The sequence below is a fragment of the Miniopterus schreibersii genome (genome assembly GCF_964146895.1).
Source record: "Miniopterus schreibersii genome assembly, chromosome: 1".
Taxonomy (NCBI): domain Eukaryota; kingdom Metazoa; phylum Chordata; class Mammalia; order Chiroptera; family Miniopteridae; genus Miniopterus; species Miniopterus schreibersii.
In genome coordinates this window covers 90,638,528-90,655,174 of record NC_138101.1, presented here as the reverse complement: position 1 = coordinate 90,655,174, position 16,647 = coordinate 90,638,528, and the positions used below count along the sequence as shown (strand labels likewise).

At 40.0% G+C, this 16,647-nt stretch overlaps 1 protein-coding gene across 1 annotated transcript in view; it reads right to left on the bottom strand.

Moving 5' to 3' along the window:
* LOC308567816 (putative ankyrin repeat domain-containing protein 26-like protein) overlaps window positions 1-16,647 on the bottom strand; it is a gene marked incomplete at both ends in the record, with an annotated part of 466,689 nt that overhangs the window by 214,453 nt on the left and 235,589 nt on the right. The gene's annotated exons all lie outside the window — the stretch shown is intronic.

Sequence of the window (16,647 nt, the reverse complement as noted above, 5' to 3'; positions counted from 1 at the left end):
CCATTACTGATTTGACAGCTAGTCCTGCCCCTGCCCAACCCTCCGTGTACATGGGAAGCACATCAGCTCATTGGGAAAAGTGGTAGAGGTGAGAAGACACCTGCCTTGGGCCATAGATCTATGTCGTTCAGCAATCTCCAGTCCCCTAAGACTCAATGGGACCTAAGCCCCACTCTGTAAGTCAGAGTTCAGGTAGATAATACCACAGTCCTGTTTGTGATCAAAAGAATCTTTCCAGTGGCTCAAAATATTTTAATATCTTTCTGTAATTGTCCTAGTTCCTCCAATTAAACAAACAAAAGAGCAGCAACCTCATCAGGATTCTCCTCAGCCCCTTCCTTTAATGTGCCTTTCTAGACAACTCCCAACATCCTGTTGCTTCCTTCTTATAATTTATCATTAATTTGTCATAAACTCCCATATTCTCATCTCTTTTCTAAAACTCTAATTCCTATCCCAACCCAGTGTTGTTCATCTTGAAACTTGGGATTCCTCTGCTAATTCCACTCTTAACCTCTATCCAGTAAGTTCACTAGACACATTCCCCATATTTCTATTATTAAAACACTCACCTACAGGATGATAAAGAAGGAAGATTATAACACTTAGAAACCTGAATTTACATTTCATTTCCACCACTTACTATGTTTCAAATAGTCACTTTAATCTCTTTGAGTTTCAAATTCTCCATGTGAACAACCACTTGACCAGGTTATGCAACACAGGTTGAAGTGCTAGAAGGTGTTCTCATTAATTAATTGCTAAAATTCCTTAAATTCCTGAAATTCTATGTGCCTTTGATTCTGTCTATAGAAAAATGGAGAACACTACCACTGGCAGAAGTGGAAAAAAATAGCATAATGAAAGAAACACCAAAAATAGAGAAGAAAGTAAAAAAAATCAAGAAAAGTCATGGAAGAGGAAAAAAGGACTCTAGGAATAAAAGAAAAAACATAATACAACTAGGCAAAGGTGCTAGCATGAGGGGAAAACCAGACTGGGAAGTCAGTAAATAGAGCAGTCAATTAGAAATATCCTCTAAATAGATGTTGAATTTAATTAACATAACATGGTCTACACATAGATATTTGTTACTTATAGATAAGGAATTCATTTCAAGAAGAAGAGATATCATTATACCTAGAAACACTTGCCTGATTAGGCCTTGCTTGGATTAAACCTTTGGTTCTGTGGCCATAGCTAACTGTGAAGTGCCCTAAAGCCTTTAATGGGAAAACGAGGTACTAGTTACCCCTGCAGCTGACAAGTGTAGTAAGACAAATGCTTGGACTAACTGGGCCCCTTAGGAAAACTCTAAATCAGAGTTAACACACAATTAGATTTGACTTTCTGAGTTGATATGATTTGCATCCCTATCTCGATGCCAGTGCTATACAGGGACTTATCAGTGTATGTTGAAGGACCACAGAATAGATTTGGGAGCCAAGTAGGTTGACAGTCAAGTCATGGGTCAGTAGTTGGAGTCATGGGTTAATTAATCAACATCCCTGAATCACAGTTGCCTAATGAATAAAAAGTAAGCTATAATAGCATAGCTACTTTGCAAAGCTATTGTGATGACTATGTAACACATGTTAATTACATAATATTGGGCCTACCCCACAGTAGAACACTCTAGAAATGCATTTCTTAGTTAACATAATTTTTAAAATCCTACCTCCTTAAAGAGTCTTCTTCAGAGCTCTCATCCCCTATTAAAGTAATAGTAAAATACACTTTAAAGCAACAATAGAAAAATACAGGACTTTAAAAGTACCAGACTAATGCTTTGTTAGGAAGGGTTCCTTTGGGACCACACCTGAAGACTATACTAGAGTGAATATTAATGATATAATGGATAAGCCATTAATACATTAAGAACATTTACTTTCCCTTTTTAAATATATCAAATGCAAGAGAAAAGAAAAGAGTGGGCTCCATCAAAATGTGATACCTACATATGAACTGCTATTTACAATGAACATAACCCTACCCAAACCCCATCAGGCTGACAGAAAACGGTATCGTTAGGAGAAGCAGTATCATAAACGAACAATATCAAACTTAAATAGCATGAGTTTTCTGGACTCCTGCCGAGAAGAGCAGTTAGAAGAGGGTGTACTTATTTTGCTGTAACACAATTACCACTTCTCCAGCTCTTCAGTGAAGACGAGCTGGTTTAGGACGAAACGCTCTATCACAAGGAAATTTGGTCACTAGGCACTGCACTTGGCAGCACAGCAAAACAAAGGGAACAGGCCCTTTCTCTTCCTATACCCAACTGCGAGATAAGTAAGAAAGACTTCGATTCCAGTAGTATAAAGTATAACCCCTTGAGACTGTCTCCTTCCATTGCTAGAGTCTATCTGGACCCACCACATAGAGCAGTGTGGTTCAAACAGTTAGTGCTCTGCAGCAGTGCATGAGGTCATTTTTCTCAACCCTCCCCATTAGTGGCAAATGCGTATAGAAATCATGCTTTTTTGGCTTGTGTGGCATATGTCATCAGATCCTATGCTGATGAACAAGAACAAACCACAAAGGACAAAGAACATCTTGGGTAACTACATTCAAGTACCTTAGGATTTTAATTTTTTAAACATTCAAAAAGATACCCACTAAATGACTCCAACTATTCAACAGTCAGGAAAAGGCAAAACTATGGAGACAGTAAAGAGAGCAGTGGGTTCCAGAGCTTATGGAGCAGAGAGGGATGAAGAAGCAGAGCACAGAGGACTTTTAAGGCAGTGGAACGATTCTCTATGATGCCTAATGGTCCACACATATCATCATACATTTGTCAAAACCCACTGAATGTACAACACCAAGAGTGAACCTTAATGTAAACTATGGACTTTGGTTGATAATGATGAGTCAGTGCAGGTACATCTGTTGTAATAAATGCACCTCTCTGGTGCAGGATGTCAAAACTGAGGGAGGCTGTGTGTATGGGGAGGTGGGGTTTATGGGAACTCTTGTACTTCCCACTCAATTTTGCTGTGAATCTAAAAATGTTTTAAAAAATGATGCTTACTAATTATTTTTTTAAAAATATCTGCTGAACCTGCTATTAACATAGAGCAACATATTAACGCTATTTTCAAGACACAGGCAGCTTCAAAATTAAGATAAAGATCCAGGGAGGAAACAAGATAGCAGCATAGGTAACATCTGTACCCGCCGCCTCCCGCAACCACATCAAAATTACAACTAAAATACAGAACCACCATCACTCAGAACCTCCTGAAATCTGGCTGAACAAGAGCCCTACAAGGACGGAACTGAAGGAGCACCGAGACCAGCAGGAAGGGCAGAGAGGTGGGCAGATTGGGGCTGAATCACGGAGAGGTGATTACCTGGTGCCGCAGGATAAACCTGGGAGGGACATCTTGGCGGTGGAGGTTTCCCAGAGGTGCGAGGGGTCCCAGCCTCATATCAGGCCCCCAGCCAGGTTCCAGGAATGGGAAGAGAAGTCCCCACAACTTCAGGCTGTGAAACCAGTGGGGACTGTGGCCGAGGGATGCTGAGGCTGCGGGAGTCCCAGGCACCTCTTCTTAAAGGGCCTGCACATGAACTCACTCAGACACGCTCCCTCTGAGCCCCAGCTCTGGGCAGCAACTTGAAAGGATCTGGGACATTTGGGGAGGAACTAACTTGCCTGAAATCAGGGCGAGAGGTGGAGGGGCAGCTCTCTCCCAGGCAGAAGAGCTAGCAGAGGCCATTGCTCCTTTGTCGAGCCCTGCTCCCACAGAGCCAGCAGGCATCCGCCATATTTGAATCTCCACCAACTGACTCCGACCTTTGGCCCCGCCCTGGTGATTCCGGGAGACCCGCCCCTCCCAACTTGCCAGCTCATCAGAACCATTTCCAGTGGCTTTTCTATGCAAGTGGCCTCTTGAATCATTTATTTAGGAATTTCCTAAAATCTCTCAAACAAGCAACAGCATGCCCCATATGTCTTGTAAGTGGCCACAGGCCTGGCACTAGTGGCAGCCTGCATAGCTTGGCCTCTCCTGGACACCTCCAAGCCCAGCACAAGTAGCGGCCAACTATGGTTTGGTGTGTAGCTCATGCTGGGTGACCCTGGGCATGGCACTGGCAGAGGCTGACTTTGCACCTCCCAGGAGGCCCCAGAAACAGTGCACCTGGTGGTCAGACTTGACCACACTGGATTACAACCCTACTACATCCACGAGTGACACACTCAAGGGGCACAATTGGTGCACACCAAAGCTCCACTTAAGTAAATCCTGCTCCATAGGGGTGTCTCCAGCACACTAAATCTTTGGATGTAGTTGCTGCTGGTCCTCATAGCCAATTGGCCTGGGGGTGAATTCCTCCCAGTGATGCCAACAGCAACCAAGGCTCAACTACAACAAATCAGAACACACAGCCCACACAGGGGAGCATCTAGAAGGCCCAGCTCAGGTGACTGGAAAGGCTGAGCCACTGGACCCTACAGGACACCTACTACACAAAGCCACTCTACAAATTCCAGGAGACTCAGCAGCTCTACCTAATACATAGTAACAAACACTTGGAAACAGCCAAAATGTGGAGGCAAAGAAACATGTCACAAAGGAAAGAACAAAAGAAATCTCCAGAAAAGGAACTAAATGAAAGAGAACCAAGCAAGTTAACAGATACAGAGTTCAGGATCTTGTTTTTAAGGATGCTCATGCATATTAGTAAGAGTATTATGAAAACAAGTGAGACCATCAATGACATAACAATTTGAAATGAAGGTTACATGAACTGAAATGAAGAATAATTTACAGGGAATCAACAGTAGAGTAGAGGACACTGAGAATCAAATCAGCAATTTAGAACATGAGGAAACAAAGAGCACCCAACCAGATGAGAAAAAAGAAAAAAGAATCCAGAAATAGGAAGATAGTGTAAGGAGCCTCTGGGACAACTTCAAGAGGCCCAACATTTGTATTATTGGGGTGCCAGAAGGGGGAGAAAGAGACCCAGAAATTGAAAACCTATTTGAAAAACTAATTACAGAAAACTTCCAGTACCTGGGGAAAGAAATAGACTTACAAGTCCAGTAAGCACAGAGGATCCCAAACAAGAGGAACCCAAAGAGGCCCACAGCAAGACACATCATAATTAAACTGCCAAAGGTTAAAGACAAAGAGAGAATCTTAAAAGCAGCAAGGGAAAAACAGTTAGTTACCTACAAAGGAGCACCCATACAACTGTCAGTTGATTTCTCAACAGAAACTTTGCAGGCCAGAAGGGAGTGGCAAGAAATATTCAAAATGATGAAAAACAAGGAACTACAACCAAGATTGCTCTCTCTAGCAAAGCTATCATTTAGAATTGAAGGTCAGCCTTCTGAATAGACACTTCTCCAAAGAGGACTTACAGATGGCCAAGAGACATATGAAAAAATGCTCAAAGTCACTAATCATCAGAGAGATGCAAATTAAAACCACAATGAGATATCACTTCACACCTGTCAGAATGGATACCATCAATAAGTCAACAAATGACAAGTGCTGGCAAGGGTGTGGAGAAAGGGAACCCAAGTGCACTGCTGGTGGGAATGCAGACTGGTGCAGCCACTTGGGAAACAGTATAGTTTCCTCAAAAGATTAAATACTGGATTGCCTTGTGACCCAGCAATCCTACTTCTGGGTATATATCCTAGAAATACCAATCAGGGAGAATATATGTATTTCTAAGATTTCATCTGTTACAACTCTTGAAAACCTCTCCAATCTCTTCCTTCTTCCCCATTCCTCTCTCCTACCACAGTGCTACATTTGCCTCCCCTGCCTTGGGTCTCTGCCCTTCTCAAGTTCTCCTGCCCACTAATCTCTAGAATCTCTGATTTAAGAGCTCTCCTACTTTCTCAACACAGTTAGTTGCCTTCTCAGTCTTCTCTTCAGTTCATAGAAAGCCCCTATCTTTCCTCCTATTGCAGATGGCTGACAAAAAAAAAAAAAAAAGAATTGACGGTCAGATAAAGAGCTTCACAGATAAGAAAAAACTAAAGAAGTTCATCACCACCAGACCAGAACTACAGGAAATGTTGAAGGGTCTTCTTTAAGAAAAAGCTAATGGACAAAAGAATCTGACAAACTAAATAGATCCAGAGACACTGACACATGCAAAAGATGATCATATTTCAGAGGAAAGAGGGAAGGGGGATGGAGCGTGGGAAGAGATTAATCAAAGAAGTTTATGTATATATGCATAACCCATGGACACAGTCAATAACGGGGTAAAGTCCTGGGGAGGGGGTGGGAGTGAGGTGGAAGGGATCAATTCAGGGGGGAAATGGGACACCCGTAATACTTTCAACAATAAAGACAAATTAAAATAAATAAATATATAATAGAAAGATCCAAGTATCAGAATATGGATATTATCTCCTCAATTGAATGAAGCAGATGAAAAGATATGAACAAGCAAATGACTTGAATTGTATACTAGTTAAGGTAAGATAAACACTGATAAAAATGATTGACTATCTTCTTTATAATTATAAACAGGGAATAAGTGCAATATAAATCAAAACTAAAACATCCTTATAATTAGAAGACAATTTTTATTCTAATTTTGAATCAGAAATCATCATGCTGATTTTATCTAAAAATGATCTTGAAACATTATTTGAATAAAAAGAAAAGATTATAAATGCCTAATATTGCCCAAGTCATTTATATACAAATAACTGTTAAATACTCACCAAGAGTAACAAAAGTGACTGGCATTGCTAATAATTTTGCATGATGCAACTGAAACCACTACAATGTTATATAATCATATTACATGCTTTTAAAATGAAATTTTAAGTCAATCCCAAAAATACAGTCAGGGCTGTAACAGCTGTGCAGAAAAACATTACATAGCAAGCCTAAAACAGGGATCCATAGTAAGTTTTACTCAAATGGCTAACTCTGGGTTGGTGCCAGATATTTTGAATCAGGGGAGGGTTTACACAATTTCTTAACAGGTTAGGAGGGGTTCACTGTAACTCAACACTTTGTACAATCAATGGGATTCATTCTGAACACTTGCTTTCCATCTGGCCATCTAGAATTTTGGCATACATTATGGAGAAGATGCTTATGTGACTAGGGTGCCATAAAGCCCTTGGCGCTGAGTCTAAAGGGGCTCTGGGACTGGTAGATGGCATTTCACATGTCTTGTCAGAATTTTACAGGGGAATACATGAGCACATCTTGGGAACTCCACAGGGAGCGAGCTCTTCCAAGGTTGTGCCTGGAGACCTCCACACTTTGTCACACACACATTTTCTACTTCCTGATTGTCCTATGATCTTTCCACTCTAGAAAATCATAGGTTGGAGTAAAACTAAATGTTGAGTCCTCTGAATTTTCCTAGTGAGTTAGCCCACCTGGTGTGTGTTCAGGAACCCCTAACAGAATGGCATTATGTGGCATTTTTAAGCTGCCGGATGGTGTGTTCCACATGATTAGAGGCAGAGGGTGATTTCGAGCATACCTCTTTTGGAACTGGGTCTTCTTACTGCTTCTTCTGTAGATTGCAGTAGATCTATTTTAATAGAGGAAAACAAGAGAAATGAAACGATGATGTCAGAAAACAATCTGAAACAAAAAACAAGGCAATTTACTCAAATAGAAAATGCAGAATCCTAATGATAGAGAGCCTGCTCTACTGTGTGCAAGTGCCTATAAATGAAATGAAACATCACACTGGCCATTTTCTCTAAGCACACTTTAATTCCTTTTTACAATAGTTCGGAATGAAACAAGCAACTATGGTAGTGAAAGAAAAACAATAATTCTCTAAAGATAGTATAATAGTGTACTAGTGATTATAGAGTTCTATTTCTTTGTTTCTAAACTTTTTCTTAATATCTTATGACACTAAAAGCATGGATCTCCTGTGAAAGGCAGTTGTTAAAAGGACAAGGTAAAAAGTCAAAGAAACTATATCCAAAATGTAGGCTGAGTTACCCATGGATATACCAACAAACTCAACATGTATGTGGAAAAACTGGTCTTTCCTGTTGAGCTGTTGCTCTCCCCTGTTCATCTAATAAAGTCCTATTCTCCACCTTCAGTGCACACTGGAGACCTATGAATGAACCATCTTAAATTTCTCTCCCTCTACTAACTTTTTACGCTTAATCGTCATGAAACCTGTGAACTGAACCTCTTTTTATTCTCTGCTTCATTTTGCTCCTGTCAACTGCCCAAGTTAAGTAATTGGCATTCACAGGAGCAAAAATTACACCATTGTTATTCCTTCATAAATTAAAATTTTTAAGCAGAACAAACAAGAAAGACATTAGGTTAGAAAAACACAATCAACTTAAATGGAATAAATTGACCTTTCTGACTTGATTTTACCATGGATAGGTGAAAGCTTCATCATGGCCTGATGCTATTCCAAGGAGGCAAAGATTCCTTTGTCTTTGACTCCCTTTATGTGGTTTCCTTCAATCTGTCCTCTACACGAGTGCTTTGCAAACTAGGGCCCATGGGGTATAATACAACCTGTCATTTGGTTTTGTACATAAACTCTCGCTGGAACACAGTCCTGCCATCTCAAGGATATATTGTCTGTGACTGCTCTCACACTGCAATGGCAGACATTAGGTGATATGACAGAGCACATGACCTAAAATCAGCTCCTTTAGAGAAAAAGATTCCTGATCCCCCCTTCATATCAAAACCAGAGTTCCCTCAACAAATGTATTCTTATGACACATCTGCTCACTTCTCTCCAATGAATCCCTGCAGTAAATATTGCTGACTCCCTACCTTAATCTTCCTTCTTGCTGGACACCCCCAGCTATATTTGGATATTTAGTGTCGTGATATACAAATGAGTTGGTATCTGCCCAGCTCCAAAAAGAGAAATGATTATACTAAGCTAATCACAGTACCTAGGTTACCAGTAAGTGGTTTAGGAGTAAGCATGTGATGTAGCCCAAGCCTATAAATTGTTCATGGAAGGCAAATGCAAGCTCCTCAGTTTTCCTCATATTTAAAAGAAAATATAGTTCAGCATCACCAATCAGGGAAATTCAAACGAAAGGCATAATGCAGGACAACCTCATGCCTCTCAGAATAGCTATCCTCAAGATATAAATAAATAAATTACTAGTGTTGGCCACAATGTGGAGAAAAGGGAAAGCCTACCGCTCTGTTTTTGGGATTGTAAATTGTTACAGTCACTATGAAAAACAGCATGGAGGTGACTCAGAGAATTAGAAATAAAACTGCCATTCCACTTCTGGGCATTTCTTCAACAAAAGCAGGAACACAGATTTGAACAGATATCTCCACCCCTATGCTCACTGCAACATTATTTACAACAACTAAGATATGGAAGCAATGGGTGTCCTTCGATAGGTATACAAAGAAGATGTAGCAACTATATGGTATATAATCAAATATCACTCAAACTTGAAAAAAAGGAAATGTTGCCTTTTACAACAATATGAAAGGACCAAGAGGCTGTTATGCTAAGTCAAATAAGACAAAGACAAATATAGTATGTCTCACTTACATATGGAATCTAAAGCAACAAAACAAATCAGAAACACACCCCAAAACGACAGGGAACAAACTCATGGTTGCCAGAGGTTAGTGAGGTGAGGACACGCATGATATAGAACATGATTAACACGTGAACCTTCCACTTATAACATATGTGAGCCTCCCGGATGTACTGTACAGCACAGGAAATATGTCAGTATCATGATAACTTTGCACAGACATAGAGGGTGACTAGACTTAGCGTGGTCATCACATCCTAAAGTATGTAAATGACTAACAACCATCTTGTACACCTGAAAGTCATATATTGTGTGCCAACTATGCTTTTAACAAGATATTTCAAAGGAAAGGAGAAAGGCATAAGGAAAAGCAATCTTTCCAGTGTATAAAGATACACTGTCTTTTGAGAATATGATGCCACGGAGCCATCGCTAAGCAGCTGCCTAGGGAAGGACACATTAACACTGACAGCCATGCACCTGAAGGGGGAAAACTAAGATCCTGATGACATTATGGAAAACCAAGACAATCCTGGTTCCTATTGTTTTGGCCACAGTTAATTAGGCCACCTATCCTCTGAAGCTAAGTGCATTCTATGTGACTGACAGCCCAAGGCCTACAGGGTAAGATCTCTTCCTTTCTGGTGCAGGGGACTTTCAAAAGCTTGCCTTCGCTAGGTAGTCACCTCATTCCCAGCCATTCCCACAGGACACACTGTGCACCAGCAAAACTGAACTGGGCATTCATGCCGCAAAGTTCTCTTGTCCATCTGGGCCCTTGCCCTGCTGTGCGCGCTGCCAAACGGGTCATCTCCATAGATGTTCCTCCTGCTAAACATCACCCTTCTGCCCCTTTACCTGGCAGACTTCTTCAGGCTCTGCATGTTTACTTTACATCCCACCTACACCTTTTATATTTTAATTATAAATCTTCTTTTGAATTGATTTGTGAGAGAGACAGGAAGAGAGAAACAGAGAGAGAGAGAAACAGTGACTTCTTGTTCCACTTCCTTATGCATTCCTTGGTTGATTCTGGTATGTGCCCTGACCAGGGACAAAAACTCACAACTTTGGCATTTGGGGACAACGCTCTAACTAACTGACCTGCCTGGCCAAGGCCTCACCCATATTTTTGACACTCTAATTCTCATTTTGGATTTAAAGTGTCTGGCACATACTACACACCAATGAAAAGAATAAATAATGACAAGGGTAAGCTCCTAGTGCGCTCTGGCACCTAGTACGCACTGAAAAAAGTATAGGAAATAATAAAAATGACAATGATAATAACAAGCTCTTGGAGGGCAGGGGCCGGGTTATTAAATGTTTGAATTCTGCAACATCAGCATAACACCTAGTCCCTAAAAGACACCTGAGAGTTAAATACCAAACCATTAAGAGAAGTAATAAATAACTGACTTTTGAGATTTTCTTTGAAAATTCTCTTTCGGAAAAACACACAGAAATAAACCAGGCACAGCTAGCTCTCTGATATTATGAGCACCTTCAAGGTCAAGCCTCTATTTCATCTTTATGTTTCCTATAATTTGCAAAAACAGCCTACACAAGTTCTTGTTGAAGCTCTACTAAGTCCAAGGTGTACTCAAGCATTTCACATGGCAGGCACAATGAACTCAGTGCCACAGTTGGTAGTACACTGGCATTTTTGTTATTGTGAAACATTTCTCTACTCTTATTATAATTTGTTAAGTCTGAGTTGAGCTATTGGAATATTTACAGCGATTATCTTTTCAGCAATGACATTAGAGCCTCTGGTCGCAGAAAATTACAGTTTCATGACAACTATTCAACAAGCAGAAGGATCGCCTTGTTCTAATGAAGTCAACATGCCTCATTCTGTTTTGACTTCTGAGGAATGAAGTTGATCATAGTGAGACCTTGCTGGTATAATATGTAAAATAACCTCTGCTTCTCAACTGGCATTGCCTCTGACTTCTGTACTCTGGTAGATATGTTTAAAAACCAATCTCATTGGGATCCTTCCCACTGGCTAAGACTTGTCCTTTTTATCCTTAACCATTGGCTTTTGGTTCCAGGGAAGTATTGTTCACTTCCTAGTTTAGTGACTTTTTAGTGAGACAAAGCAGTATGTAATAACAAGTATTCATTTACTTAGTGTAATCCATTTGCTATAAAAACTAAACAAAATGTCCATTTTTGACACGTTCAGTTTGTCACACTGTGATTATACAGGAAAGGACCTACGTCGTAACTCAAAATCCTTTTACTTTTTTAAATAAACCTATCATATGGAATATTAGAAGTCCTGACTAAATAAATGAACTCCAAAATATTGTTCCGGATATTAAATCACCTACAATTAACTGTTTAAATAATACTCAATACTAGTCTATTATGGAAGAAATTAAGAAAAAGTATAGGAACCTGAACAGCGTGATCCAGGACTTTAAACAACTATTGGGATTCAATCTGGACACTTGCTTTCCATCTGGCCATCTAGAATTTTGTCACACACTATGGGGAAGATGCCGATGTGACTAGGGTGCCATAACACTCTTGGCACTGAGTCTAACGGGACTCTGGGACTGGTAGATGGCATTTCACATGTGTTGTCAGAATTTGACAGTGGAATACTTGAGCACATTCTGGTAACTCCACAAGGAGAAGGCTGTTGTAACCTTGTGCTTGGTGTCATCCACACTTTGTCACACGCACCTTTTCTCCTTGCTGATTTTCCTATGACACTTCCACTCTAGTAAATCACAGGTAAGAGTGAAATTATATGTTGAGTCTTATGAATTTTTCCAGTGAATAAACCCACCTAGGTGTGGGTTCAGGAACGCCTAACAAAATGGCATTATGTGGCATTTTTTTGATGCGGAATGCTATGTTCCACAGGATTAGAAGCAGAGGGTGATTTCAAGCATACCTCTCTTGGAATTGCTTCTTCTTGATGCTTCTTCTGAAGATTGCTGTAGACCTGTTTGAACAAAGGTATGAAAAGATAAATGAAACGATGACATAAAACAATGTGAAAGAAAAAAACAAGGCAAATTACTCAAAATAGACAATTCAGAATCCAAATGATAGACAATATGCTCTACTGTAAGAAAGTGCCTATAAAGGAAATGAAACATCACACTGGCAATTTTCTCCAACTAAGCAGGGTTTCATTCCTCTGTACAATAGATATGAATCAATCAAGTAACTGAGGTAGTGAGGAAAAAAAACAATAATTATCAAAAATAACACAATAGGGTTCTATTGATTACAGACTTCTATTGGTTTGTTTCTAACATCTTTCTTAATATCTCATGACACTAAAAACATGACTCTCCTATGAAAGGTGGTTGTTGACAGGACAAGGTAAAAAGTCAAAGAAACTGTATCCAAAATGTAGGCTGAGTTACCCATGGATATTCCAACAAACTCAACATGTGTGGGAAAAAACTGGTCTTTCCTGTTGAACTGTTTCTCTTCCCTGTTCCTGTGATAAAGTCCTATTCTCCACGTGAAATTCACATGCCAGTGCACAACCTGAAGAAATTTGAATGAACCAGTTTAGATTTCTCTCCCTCTGCTAACTTTTTAAGCTTAATTGTCATGAAATCCTCTGAACTAGACCTCTTTTCCTTCTCTGCTTAATTTTGCTACTGTCAGCTGCCAAAGTCAAAAGAATGGCTTTCACAGGGGCAAAAATTATACTATTATTATTCCTTCATAAATTAAAAATTTTTAAGCAGAACAAATGAGAAAGACATACGCTTAGAAAAACACAATCATCTTAAATGGAATAAATTTACCCTCCTGACTTGATTTCAGCATGGATGGGTGAGAGCTTCATCATGGCCTGATGCTAGTCCAAGGAGGGAAAGCTTCCTTTGTCTTTGACTCCCTTTATGTGGTTTCCTTCAATCTGTCCTATACATGAGTGCTTTGCATACTAGGGACTATGGGGAATAAAACAACCTGTCATCTGGTTTTGTACATAAAGTCTAACTAGAACACAGTCCTGCTTTTTCCTTGACATATTGTCTGTGACTGCTCTCACACTACAATGGCAGACTTGAGGACATATGACAGGTGACATGACCTAAAATCAGCCTCTTTACATAAAAAGTGTCCTGATCACCCCTTCATATCAAAACCAGAGTTCCCCCAACAAATGTATTCTTATGACACATCTGCTCAGTCTGCTCCAATGAATCCCTGTAGTAAATATTGCTGTCTCCCTACCTTAGTCTTCCTTCTTGCTGGAGACCCCGAGCTGTATGTGGACATTTACTGTCGTGATACACAAATGAGGTGGTACCTGCCCAGCTCTGAAAACAGAAATAATTATACTAAGCTAATCACTGTACCTAGGTTACCACTAAGTGGTTTAGGAGTGAGCCTGTGATGTAGCCCAAGCCTATAAAATGTTAGCAGAAGTCAACTGCAAGCCCCTCAGTTTTCCTCGTATTTAAAAGAAACATATAGCTCAGCATCACCAATCAGGGAAATGCAAATGAAAGCCATAATGCAGGATGACCTCACTACTCTCAAAATAGGTGTCCTCAAGATATAAATAAATAAATAACTAGTGTTGGCCACAATGTGGAAAAAAGAGAAACCCTCCCATTCCACTCATGGGATTATAAATTGGTACACTCACTATGAAAACAGCATGGAGATGCCTCAGAAAATTAGAAATAAAACTGCCATTCCACTTCTGGGCATTTCTTCAACAAAAGCAGGAACACAGATTTGAAACGATATCTGCACCCTATATGCACTGCAACATTATTTCCAATAGCTAAGATATGAAAGCAATGTAGGTGTCCTTCAATAGGTAAAAAGAAGATTTAACAACATATGGTATATAATGCAATATCAGCCAGACATGAAAACAGGGAAATCTTGCCATTTACGACAACATGAAAGGACCAAGAAGCTGTTATGCTAAGTGAAAGAAGACAAAGACAAATATAGTATGTCTCACTTACATGTGGAAGCTAAAACAAACAAAACAAACAAAACAGAAAAACAACCCATAGCTACAGGGAATAAACTCATGGTTGCCAAAGGCTAGTGAGTTGAGGAGACACATGAAAAAGAAGAAGATGAATAAGAAGTGAACCTTGCAGTGATATCATATGCGAGCACTCCGGATGCAGTGTCCAGCACAGGGAATGTGTCAGTATCGTGGTAACTTTGCACAGACATAGAGGGTGACTAGACTTAGCGTGGTCATCACATCCTAAAGTATGTCAATGTCAAACCACCATGCTGTACACCTGAAGGTCATATACTGTGTGCCAACTATGCTTTTCACAAGAAATTTCAAAGGAAAGGAGAAAGGCCTAAGGAAAAGCAGGCCTTCAAGCCTCTACACACTGTCATGTGAGAATATGATGCCTCGGAGCCCTCGCTACCTAGCTGGCCAGGAAAGGACACATTAACACTGACAACCATGCACCTGAAAAGGTGCGACTGGGATCCTGATGACATCACCGAAAACCAAAACAATCTGGGTTCCTATTGTTTTGGCCACAGTTAATTAGGCCACCTGTCCTCTGAAGCTAAGAGCATTCTATGTGACTGACAGCCCAAGGCCTACAGGGTAAGATCTCTTCCTTTCTGGTGCAGGAGCCTTTCATAAGCTTGCCTTCGCTAGATATTAACCTCATTCCCAACCATTCCCACAGGACACATTGTGCACCATCAAAACTGAACTGGGCATTCATGCCCCAAAGGTCTCTTGTACATCTAAGTCCTTGCGCTGCTGTTCCCACTGCCAAAGGGAACGTTCCTCCAGCTAAACATCACTCTTCTGCCCCTTTACCTGGCAAATTTCTTCACCTTTTGCATGCTTACATTACATTCCACCTACACTTTTTATGTTTTAATTATAAATCTTCCTCTGAATTGATTTGTGAGAGAGACAGGAAGGGAGAAACAGAGAGAGAGAGAAACAGTGACTTCTTGTTCCACTTCCTGATGCATTCCTTGGTTGATTCTGGTATGTGCCCTGACCAGGGACCAAACCCACAACTTTCCCATTTGGGGAAAACGCTTTAACCAACTGACCTACCTGGCCAAGGCCTCAACCACATTTTTCAAACTCTAGTTCTTATCATGGCTTTAAAGTGTCTGCACATACTACACACCAATGAAAAGAATAAATATTGACAAGGGTAAGCTGCTAGTGTGCTCTGGCACTTAGTATGCCTTGAGTAAAGCATAGGAAATAATAAAAATGACAATGATAATAACAAGCTCTTGGAGGGCAGGGACAGAGTTTTTTAAATGTTTGAATTCTGCGACATCAGCACAACACCTAGCACCTAAATGACACCTGAGAGTTAAATAGCAAACCATTAAGAAGATCGATGATTAACTGAAATTTTAAATTTTCTTTGAAAATTCTGTTTCGAAAAACACACAGAAATGAACCAGAAACAGCTCTCTGATAATATTTGCACCTTCAAGGTCAAACCTCTATTTCCTCTTTATGTTTTCTATAATCTGTAAAAGCAACCTACACAAGTTCTTGTTGAAGATCTACTAAGTCCAAGGTGTCCTCATGCATTTCACGTGGCAGGCACAATGAACTCAGTGCCACAGCTGGGTAGCACACTGGCATTCTTCTATTTGTGAAACATTTCTCTGCTTTTATTAGAATTTGTTAAGTTGGAGTTGAGCTATTTGAATATTTATTACGATTTTCTTTTGAACAATGGCATTAGAGCCTCTTGTTCTCAGAAAATTACAGTGTCATGACAATTATTCAACAAGGAGAAGGATCGCCTTTTTCTAATGAAGTCAATATACCTCATTCTTTTTTGACTTCTGAGGAATGAAGTTGATCATAGTGAGACCTTGTTGGTATAATATGTAAAACTATCTCTGCTTCTCAACTGGCATTGCCTCTCTGACTTCTGTACTCTGGTAGATGTGTTTAAAACCCAATCATTGGGTTCCTTGCCCTCTGGCTAAGTGTTGTAGATTTTATCCTTAACCATTGGCTTTTAGTTCCAGGGAAGTATTGTTCAGCTCCTAGTTTAGTGACTTTTTAGTGAGACAAAGCAGTATGTAATAACAAGTATTCATTTACTTAGTGTAATCTATTTGCTATAAAAACTAAACAACACGTCCGTTGTTAACACATTCAGTTT